Here is an 11,138-nt window from a genome sequence, read left to right on the forward strand (position 1 = left end):
AGCAGCCAACACGGGGTCCCCACAGTGCTCTCCCTGGCCTCGTCCAGGGCTGGGAGCCTCACCCTCACATGTGGAGGCAGATCTTACAGCTCATCTCACAGAAGCAAGTTATCTGCAGCCTGGCAATCCCAGGGACAACCCAGTTCCCTGGCTGCCTGAGCACTGCCTGTCCCGGATGGGCTGGGGTGGGCGAGAGACCAGCAGACAGGAAACAGCGCTGTGTAATAGACACAGCCTGATCAGGTTCGTCATCCTATCATGAAATGCCACTGCAGAGTCAGGGACTTCCGAGCCTTCCACAGGCAATTTGCTGATAGTCCAGATGGATATGAAAGCTCCTTGTTACTTAAGAAATCCATGGGATTTTTTTCCCCTCAGGATTAGGTTATTCACTCAAAAGTGATGCTTTACCTCTATCAAAAGACTACATATTTTGAAGTGTCTGAAGTGAAATGGACAATTAAAAGTAATATTGTTTGCTTTTCTCTTTTTAAAATAGCGTTCCACTTAGGAATGTTATATTTATGTGTCTCGATGTTATAATTGCCTCTTATCCATACAGTAATACAGGTATGGCACTGAATGGCAAATGAAATTTCTGTCCCCACATCGCCACCGAACAATGTTATTTTCAGGAATTTTTGTTCATTTGCTCCATCGTGTTGCCTGTGAGGTTTTATAGCAGTTTTTGTTGTACCACCGACTAACGACAGAGTAAATATTCTAATATCAACCACTCATCCCTGTGTACTGGGGCAGCCAGGTTTGTGCCTGTGTCCTGGGTAATTATTAGCAGCTGCCTTGGAAGTATTCTGGTTTGGATGACAAATTATAAGGTCATCCTAGCTGATATAGAAAGATGTAAACTCTATGTATATCATGCATTGAAAAAAAATGCTGAGGTTCCTACAGTTATATTTACAAGGCCACCCTGAGCTGCCTCACAGTATCAAAATTGTAAGAAGTGAAGAGAAGTTGGTGGAAATCTGAATATTGATACAGAAAGCCAAGTAAAAAGCCTGCTTCTAAGGTTTGCCTGGTCCCATCCCACCACCCCATCATAGCCTTTTTCATCCCCAGTGGCCTAGATACATAATGCTCGCTTGTAATTAACAAAGGGTCCTGGAGCCCTTGCTAAAATATTTCTTTGGTCAGCAGACTCTACTTATCCCACAGATTAAGGCAAATGTTTAAAGGGTCTTCTGGTGAGATGTCACTGGGGAGATGCTGCTCCACCTCCCCCAGTCGTGGGCTTGTTCACTGTGTTCATCACAGACAGGTGCTGGGTGCTAACCACTGGTTCACTTGCTTGCACACATGGAGTGCACACTCTGCGTCGGGAACCAGGGGCACAAAGGGAAAAAGAGAAACGCCTGTCCCCTTCGGGTCTCATGGTCCAGGAAGGAGCAAAAAAGACACAGGAAAACGCTGAACACATAGGAGGGGACCAAGGTACACAGGCGCTCATTGGGGGAGAGTGCCGGTCACCGTCTGTGCATCAGCCACGGTCCACGCCACCAGCCTGGAGGGTAGGTGGTACTGCCTCAACTGTGTGTGTAGAGAGACTCCCTCATGAGACAGACGGGCAGGTCCCTGGCTGAAGCTCACGCTGCTGGTGAGCAGAAGAGCCAGGATCTTAATCTGAACCTGTCAGGCCCCAAACCTTGCTTTTCCACTCTGAACCACCACCTCTGCCGCTGAGGATGGGATAAGAGACCTGGGGGAAGGAGGGAAGACTTCATCCAAGAATAAAACTGATTGCCTGGCTGGGGAGGGAAGGAAGAACACCTCCAGAAAAGGTGGAGCCGTGGACCCCATCCTGCTGGATGTAGACCCCAGGTCCAACTATGTCGTACCAATAGTACGAGTTCAGAAATTATTTGCTGCCTGGGCTTGGGACAAGGGAAGCCCTGAGGATCACTGAACCCCCAGCGGCTACAGCAGGCGAGGAAGGACTCCAGGGCTGGGGGCGGTGGACAAGACCAGAGATCTGCTTTTGATGGGGCTGGGAGATGAAATAAGGGGAGAGGAAGAGGGAAAGTCATCCAGGTAAGAGGCTCGAGGCGCAGGCGCAGGCGCAGGCGCAGGCGCAGGCAGTGTGTCTGGGAAAGAATGAGCCACCCAGCTGGGTTCAGGGGGAGGATGGGACACGGAGGCCATCAGAGCGGGCCTGGGACCTCACCCTGAGGGGCTGCGCTTGGCCCCTGGGCAATGCGGAGTCCCTTGGAAGCCCCCAATCAGGCTTTGCCTCAGGAAGGTTGATGGGGAAGGGTGTGTAAATGGGACCAGGAGATGCTGGGGTCACCAGGACAAACTGGTGGGCCTCAGGCACTGTTCCAGGTGAGGCAGTGATAGCCTGGGTGCAGCCAGCAGCTGTCCTCCCAGGTAGGTGGGGAACTGGCAGTTCAGACCAGGTTATTGATACAGAAGACACCAAGGAGGATCTCATTCTGAGAGGGAAGGAGTGGTGGGCAGGGTGGGATGGCAGGAAGGGAGGTGAGTGCAGGAAGAAGGCCGTGGCCTTGGCAATGAGGATGCATCTGGGGACACAAGGCTGGACAGATGAGCAGTGGCAAGTCCCGAGGGCCAGCAGTGTCCGGGAAACAGGCAGCCAAGCTGGGAAAGGAGAAAAGAACTGAACCCACCCGGCAGGGCAGCGTGGTCAGGGTGGGAAGGGCAAGCACGGCTGACGGGGGAAAGGGTCAGAGGAAGGGGAGCTGGTGACAGTTCAAGGAGAAAGGAGTTGGCTGCTGGAACAGCCATCCAGAGGACACTGCGGGGGAGGGGGAGAGTCACCTGGGAAAGAAGGAAGGATGCCAGTCCTCTGGGAAGAGGGCTAGAAGGATGAGCTGGGTGAGACGCCATGGAAAATGTGAGGTTTTGTTCATTTGTTCAGCACGTCTTTGTTGGCGACATCATCATCCTCACGAGGAAGTTCTAACAGTGGCTTTCCGGGGAGAGACAGCAGACAGAGTGGGTGTGTTGATCTCCACCTTCTGCAGACACTCCTCATTCCCACAGGACAAGGAGGATGGAAGCGGGGCAACCTCAGGACAGCCTTGCAGGCTGGTAAACAGGTGAAGGAGAGGGATGATCTCATCTGCCCCAAATAAGCTGAAACTGAAGCCAGCAAAGTGGGGGCAACCAAGGAGCACCCCGCTTCCCAACACAGAACCCCCAAAGGTTCAGGAACTGACAGCACCACTAGGGAAGTGGGGGCACAGGAAAGTCTGAAAATAGGAGGGTGGCCACAAGTCTGCGGAAGAAGCTGCCACGGACTGAATTGTGTACCCCATGCCCCCCAAATTCTTATGTTAAAGCCCTAACCGGCAATGCAACTGCATCTGCAGTCAAGGCTTTTAGGAGGTAATTAAGATTAAATAAGGTCATAGGGATGGGCCCTCGTCTGCTAGGATTGGTGGCTTTATAAGAAGAGGAAGAGATCCTTCTTTCTCCCTCACCCTGATCTCAGACTGCCAGCCTCCAGAACCACCAGAAATAAGTTTTTAATGTTTAAGCCCCCAGTTTGTGAGATTTCGTTATGGTGGCCCTAGGTGACTAGTACAGAGGCAGTTAGACCCCTTCCCAATCTCCTTCCTCTCCCTGCAGAAGATTGGAGCTTTCAGCTCTGAAACAAGTGAACGAAGGGGCTCTCTGCACAAATGGATACCAGAGGGGAACATTCTGAAGATGAGAAAGAAGTGATGGCCTAATGCTGAGCGGTGAGACCTCGGCTCCCGGGTCCTGGCAGCCCAGGGTCTGCTCTCCAGGATCGAGTGCGGAAGAGCCTTCTTCAGGGAGTCTGATGAACTCTTGAGGGAGGACCTGGAGGAAGGGAAAGGTCAGGAATCACAGCTGCGGACGAGTCCTCCTGTTGACAGATCTTGTCCGTGGACGTGGAGCTTCACGCAGCTTTTGAATGCTCCTTTCGAGAATCTGAATGGAGAGCCAAAATCTCTAAATAGCTGAGAAAATACTAAAGGAAAAAAATGGCAGGAGGATATGAGGAAACAGACAACACAGAGAACAGAAGGAAATAAAACTGTCATCCACATCCTCGAAGGCTGAAGTTACTGCAGCCACAGAACAAGGACAAGATGCTGAAGTCACATGATAGAGATGAGCTTTTGGAAATATGACAGGAGAAGTAAAAATCTCCACAGAAGAGTCTAAAACAGAGTTAAGGAAATCTCCCTGGAAAAGAGAACAGAAAGACAAAGCAACATAAGATACAGGAGAAAAAGTTCAGTAGTCATATTGGGAAGTTCAACGTCTGAATAATAGGAGTTTCAGAAAGTGAAAATGAAGAAAATGGAGGGAAATCAGCAAATAAACAACAATTCAAGAAAAATTTGCAGAACAAAGAAACCTGAATTTCTAGGTTGAAACAGCCTGCTAAGTGCTCAGCACAATGGAGATGGAGCCAAACACAAAAATTTGTAGAACACTGGAGATAAGGGAAATGTTCAAAGAGATTCCAGAGGGAAACAACAGGTCTCATACAAAGGATTAAGAATAAGAATAGCACTGGATTTCCCAACAATGATGGGAGGAGTCAGAAAACAACAAGAAAATGCAAAAAGTAAATGTTGGGGGGGGGGACTTAATTTCAGCCTATAATTACAGGCCCAGACAAACCATCCAATCAAGTGTGTGAGTAGAATAAAGATATTTTTGGTCATTTAAGTTCTCAAAAGCTTAGCTTCCATGTGCCTCCTTTCTCAGGAAGCTATTGCAGGGTGTGCTCCAACAGAAAGAGGGTGTTGCCAAGAAAGAAGACGACGTGAGATCCAGAAACGGAACCCAAGAGAGAGGTGAAATGAATGCCCATGAAAATGGGCTGAGGGACCCCAAGACATCAACTGTGCAATGGACAGTAATAATTGTGCTAGTGGGTAGCCGGTCAGACTGCAGCCCGAGGACAGAGGCTCTGGAGGAATGCCGCCAAGAAGATGAAATTGAAAGCTACTGAAAGCAGATTTACACACAAGCCAGAGTATTTGAGGATGAGTTAGTCATAGGTATCTGGAAAACAAAAGACAGTTACTTACTCCAGGAAAACAAAACACTGTACAAGAAAGGAAATTCAATCATATACTACATGGCTTAACCATCAATAATGTTCCATGGTCACAACAATATAAACACAGAATGATCAAAGAAAAAATGGTGACATAACTGCACTGGAAAGATGAGGAGAAGTGTGTGCGCATGTGTGGGTGCAGAGTGGGTGACAGGAGAGAGAAATGAGTCTTCATCTTCCATGGCGGGACATGAACAGAACCTGGAAAAATCAGGAAGCATCAGTACCTCCATGTTATTTCAAGAAAGATACATGCACGCCAAAATGAATGGATAAATTATTTGGAAGTGATGATTGCTTCTGGGAAGTGGGAATGTGGGGAAGGTGCAGGGAATGAGGGACGCTAACAGATGTTTTTTTTAATTAGGCCTTGTAGAACTACTTGATTTTTTAAAATATGGGCAGTATGACTTCAATAAATTTATGTTTAAAATCATGTGTACCTTTTAATCTCACTTCTTGAGCTTCAATTTGTTTATTTGCTCTTTAGTTCTTTCATTCATTCATTTATCCTACAGACATTTGCCATGAGCCTTCTTCTGAAGGTCAGGTAAGGTGCCAGGTAAAGATAAAGTCCCAGTTCCTACCCCAAAAGGGCCTTCCTTTTTTATAAGAAAAACCTCAAGGAGGTTAAAGATTTATGTGCCTTTTCATTTTGTTTTGCACAGATGATGGGTGTCTGAAGAACTCTGAATCCTACATTTGTAAATCAGCTCAAGTCTTGGGAGGATGTATGCTGGAGCTTGCTATTGAAAGAGGTCTCATGATAAATCTTTCAGGAAAAAAATTCCTGCATAATATATATATAGACTCATATTTTCATACACTGGCCACCCTGGTGGGAAATAGATGTGGCAGGAGGAAAGGTAATTTGAGAACAAATTTACGGGCAACGTTATTGCCGTTTGGGAAGAGGGGGATTCATTTATGACCACTATTACTAATGACAACAAATGAGGCTTCATCTCTGTACCATGTCCTGAGCTGTGGTCCTTAACTGCATTATTATGTGCATTCTTAATGATGTCCCTTAGTGATTAAAAACTAACCATATCCAATAAATGAAGTAGTAATGTGTTCAGCTCTGCATCACCGGGACGCTGCATGAATTCATCTCACAGGGTTTTCCATTCCCTCCTTTAGAACAGATACACTGGCTTCCTTGCAGCTTCACTGATAGGGGCATGGAAGAGAACCTCTTCTGTGTATTTAATATACAAAAGGCTGTGTTACCTGCTAAGATTTTAGTTTTGCTCGTAGGACATAGTATTACACCAGATTAGAGGAGCAGGGAAATATTCCTAAGAGATAGCCATCGTTTGGAAAAACCATCTGTTTCAGTTGGAAGAGGATACACATACAGCGAACCATGAAAATCTGCTGTGAAAATGCTCTTTCTCCCAAATGTGACTTTTGTGCTACAACTATTTATAATGTCCTGGATGAATCTATAAAATGTTTTATTCAAAATCCTTGTTGCTATCCCAAGACTGCCATTATGTGGGAAACAGAAGAGGCTAATGAGTTATACTTGTGTATTAGGCATGACTTTCAAATTGGTACAAAAATCGTATTAAGCAAAATACATCCCATGGTAATGAAAAAGTATCTTCCACCGGGTGGCCAGATCGGTCTGCTGAAGTGCAGCTCTAACCTAATCACCGCCCAGCTTGGGAGTCCCCCGTGGCTCCCCACTGCCTGCTTAATGAAGAGCCAGGGGCCAGGCCAACCTTCCCAGTGTGGGATCTCCCACATCTGTCCAGGCCTCAGCTTACTAGCCTGTGAAATGGACCATTTTCCATTCTCTGGAAACACCCCTACTCTGTCCCATCTCAGACTTTGTGTGGCCCCTTCCCAGTGCTCCCCACATGGACTGAATGGTGTGCCCCCCACCATTTCTATCTTGAATCCCTAATCCCCAACATGACTGTATTTGGAGACAGGCCCTGTGTCTTATTTAACCTAATTAAGGTTAAACGAGGTCATAAGGCCTTACTCTGATAGCATTGGCGTCCTTTTAGGAAAAAGAGTCATCCTCTCTTCCACGTGAGGACGCAGCAAGAGGGCAGCCGTCTGCAAGCTGGGAGAGAGGCTTCCCCAGAAACCTGGCTCACCAGCACCCTGATCTTGGACTTCTAGCCCCTGGAACGGTGAGAAAGTTAATGTCTGATTTTTAAACCACCTAGTCTTGGTTATCTTGTTAGCAGCCTGAGCTAGTTAATATACTCCCTCGTTGTCCGTCACCATCCCTCCAAGTTCATCAGATGCCATGTACCCCAGTGGCACCTGCTCTCCTCTGATCCTCCCGGCACCTTGTCCCATCCAGGGGAACTCCGGCCCCTGAGACCTTGCCTAGTCCACCCAGGGGGCTGTGCCCTCCCTGAGAACAGATTCAACCCCTCCTGATGCTCTGTATTTAGAAAATAGATTTGACATGGAAACACAGGTTCCTGCAACTTTTCAAGAAGGCTGGGGCGCTCTGTGTCTTGGGCAGCGAGCCAGCGGGCTGCATTCCTAATTACATAACAGTGTTAAATGTAAAGTGTGTGTCAGGATGAAAGGAGGAACAACTTTTTCTTTCTCTTTTTTGGTATTTTGTAACCAGAAGAATTCTTTATGATCATTGGACTACCTTCCATTTTAAGCTAATTAGTAAATTGCATTTTTGGCTCTTTAACTGGCTAGGTTAAATTTAGCTCATCTTTTCCCTTAAAGTCAAGCTGTCAGTGGGATCTGCAATTAAAATGTTCACTCTCAACTTTCTTTCCCATTCGGGGGGTGGAGGCAGGTTGGCAATGAACCCCCTCTTCCCGTCCTTCCTCTGGCAGCTTCTCCCCAACCCAGGGCTTCCCACGGACGCAGCAAGGTGGCTACTTGCCCCTTAGTTTGCTGGTCACCTGTGAGCATGGCTGATATCCCTGGATCACCCCAACAAGCAGGCAGGGCATAAGCCCAGAGCTGCAAATCAGCCTCAGTCATGCAGCTGAGCACCATCATACACCAGGTCCCAAAGGAATTATTAAAACTACACAACAACCTATGTGGCCAGAGCTGGGGCAGGAGCCTGAAGGCCCCCTGATGTGCAAGCCAGAGGCCCTTTTGTTGCTGGGCATGGGAGGTCTGAGAGGCCCTGGAAGAGGAGGCTGGGGGGCAGGAGGAAAGGGCACCCTCGGTGGAGGCTGGGAGGTGGGGCAACGTTACAGAAATACTGAGAGCTGCAGGAATATCTGACTCCTTCAGCAATTGCCACGGCCAACCCAGGGTGTGCCTGCTGACTCTGGGCCCTGCCTGGCCCCACAGATGCCCAAGAAGGTCCTAGTGAGGAGCATGGACGTGTGAACGCAGAGGATATGAGACCACCCCCACACAGCTGTCTCTCAGAGCCAGGGAGAGCCCCCAACCCCAGAATCCCACCCGCTCACCTCCAAGCCCTCTGCCCTTTGCCTGGAACGCTGCTTCCCTCCCTCCCACCCTGTCTCCCCTGGATCCCTGCAAAGGGCTTTTTCAGAACCCACCTCCCAGTGTGGTTCGGAGGCCCCAGTACCCCAGCCCCTCATTAGGATGGACTGAATGGGGAGGTAGGGGAGAGGTGCTCACCCAGCCTCCTCTGGCAGAAGAAAGACACCGGGCCAGCTCCTCCCTGTGTGAGCAGCTGGCTGCCCCACCTCCGGGGGAGACAGGGAGTCACAGACCTGCCTTATGAGCAGGAGGCCAGCATCTGACTTCTCTCGTGGTCATTAAGCAAGATGGGCTGGTGATTTCCAAGAAGAGAGAAGGGGTTCTCCATCCTACAGGCACTAATGCATCTCGAGGTCTCCCGTGCTGCTCCGGGGAGCAGGGCAGGGTGTGTGATGGGGGAGCGGCGCCCACCTCGGCTCGGCTGGTTCCTCTTCCCATCCACACTCTGTTCTCTGCGTATCTGGGTGATGGCAAGTAGGGCGGAGGAGGCCACCCCAGGGGAACGGCTGCAGTTAGTGAAATGAGCTCTGAGGCCTGGGGAGTCTGCGGAGCAGAGAGGCAATCTGAGAACAGCGGCCCACGTCTTTGCAGTCAGAGCGACTTGGAATTTTGGGGGAGAATGACCTGTGGAAAACACTGTTCTCTCCCAGATGTGGGACCCTGGGAGGATGCCCACCTGTCTCCGGCTGACATAGGAGGGAAGTGGGTTCCAGGACCCCCCAGGGGCCTCCTGTGGCCCTGGCTGGATCAAACGCATGGAATGGTGAGGAAAATGCAAAGTGAGTTTTCCACGGCATGAAGTGAATTTAATTTCAGGACTTTGCCTTATTCTGAGATTGTCCATCTCATATTTTTGTAACTTTTACTTTATGAAATGGCGGCCAGAGTAGATGGTCATTGTTTTTAAATGTTCTTATACAGCAAAATAAAACCTTGGCAGCCTTATGTGTCTGCTCTGGAGGGTAAAGACCTATGAAGTCTGTGAATTACATTCAGCAGGGAGTCCCGGGCCCTGAAGGACTCTCACTGTGGCCTTTGGTCGTATAGCCCCGGAAGGTGGGGAGGTGGAGGGGACACAGATGTGCACCCCGTCTGTGGGGATAGCCTGTGACGACCACGCTCCCAGCATGTTCAGGAGGCAAAACCTTTAAACCTTGGGCAGGGGATTCATTCAATGAGCTCTTCCAGTAAGAGCACCTGCTCCTTGTCTGCCAGGCACTCAGAGCAGTGGGTCCACCTGTGGGTCACGAAATCAATTTAGCAGAGGACTGACACCAGCCTTTTTAAATAAAAAACTCCACAGGCTAGAACAGAAATTATCAGAGTACAACATATGTAGACATGTAGTAGGTATTGATTCATGAACCTTCTATTTCAAATATATATATTTGAGTATTAAAATATTAAAAAATATATATTCTGCTTCTGTAGGGAGGAGTGAATTGTTCACAAACCAATCCTCCTGCAGAGAGGTGATGTATACAAATTTACACACTATGGACAACGTAACAAAAATGACATTCTGAGACCCCTAGGGAGTAACCGTAAGCAGACACGTTTGGGAGCAGTGTCAAAACCTAGAAGAATCAACCCGCAAGGGACAGGTTTCCCATGTTTGTGGCTTTGCCCTGAGGGCAGCCACCCACATTCATGGTGGTGACACAAGGTGGCTAAATTCTATTAGAAGGCCTGTTGTCCCTGTGGACAGAGGAACCAAGAGATGGTGCCCTGGACAACCAGTGTCACGGGAGAGTGAGAAGCAGCCTCATGAGGGGGAGAACCAGAGCAGAGTCCCCAATGCTGTGCGCGAGCTCAGCCCAAGTCTCTGGTTGACCCCAAAACCACACACGCGCATGGCGGATCAAAAGCAGCCTGAACTGAGACCTGAGCTCCCATCCACCACAAGCGTCACCAAGCGTAAAGTTTGAGTCTAGCCAAGTTAATTGTCCACTGAAACAGAAACATCAACTTTCTTCAAAACAATATCACAGAATCCAGTTTCCACAACAGAACATTCACAATGTCTAGGATACAATCCAAAGTTACTCTACATGTGAAGAGCCATTTTCAAGAACAGAGTCAATCAATTGATACCAACTGTAGGACAACCCAGATATTGGAATTATTAGGCAAGAGCTTTAAGCTGCTATTATAATAATACTCAGTGAGACAGAGGAAAATATGTCCTAATAAAAAAAATGACATCCCAGTCAAGAAATATAATATATAAAAATGAACCAATTGACAACAATATTCATAATAGCCAAGAAGTAGAAAATATTCAAATGGCCATCAACTGATGAATGAGTAAACAAAATGTGGTATGTTCATAGAATGGACTAGTATTCAGCCATAAAAAAGGAATGAGGTACTGATACATGCTGCCACATAGATGTACCATGAAAACATTATGTTAAGTGAAAGAAGCCAGTTATAAAGACCACATATTGTATGTTTCTATTAACAGGAAATTTCCAGAACAGGAAAATCTATAGACAGAAAGGATTAGAAATTGCCAGGAGCTGGGAAGAATGAAATGGTTTAGAATTATGCAGTGGTAATGATTGCACAACTTTGTGAATGTACAAAAAAACCC

The sequence above is a fragment of the Camelus bactrianus genome, chromosome 6 (genome assembly GCF_048773025.1).
Source record: "Camelus bactrianus isolate YW-2024 breed Bactrian camel chromosome 6, ASM4877302v1, whole genome shotgun sequence".
Taxonomy (NCBI): domain Eukaryota; kingdom Metazoa; phylum Chordata; class Mammalia; order Artiodactyla; family Camelidae; genus Camelus; species Camelus bactrianus.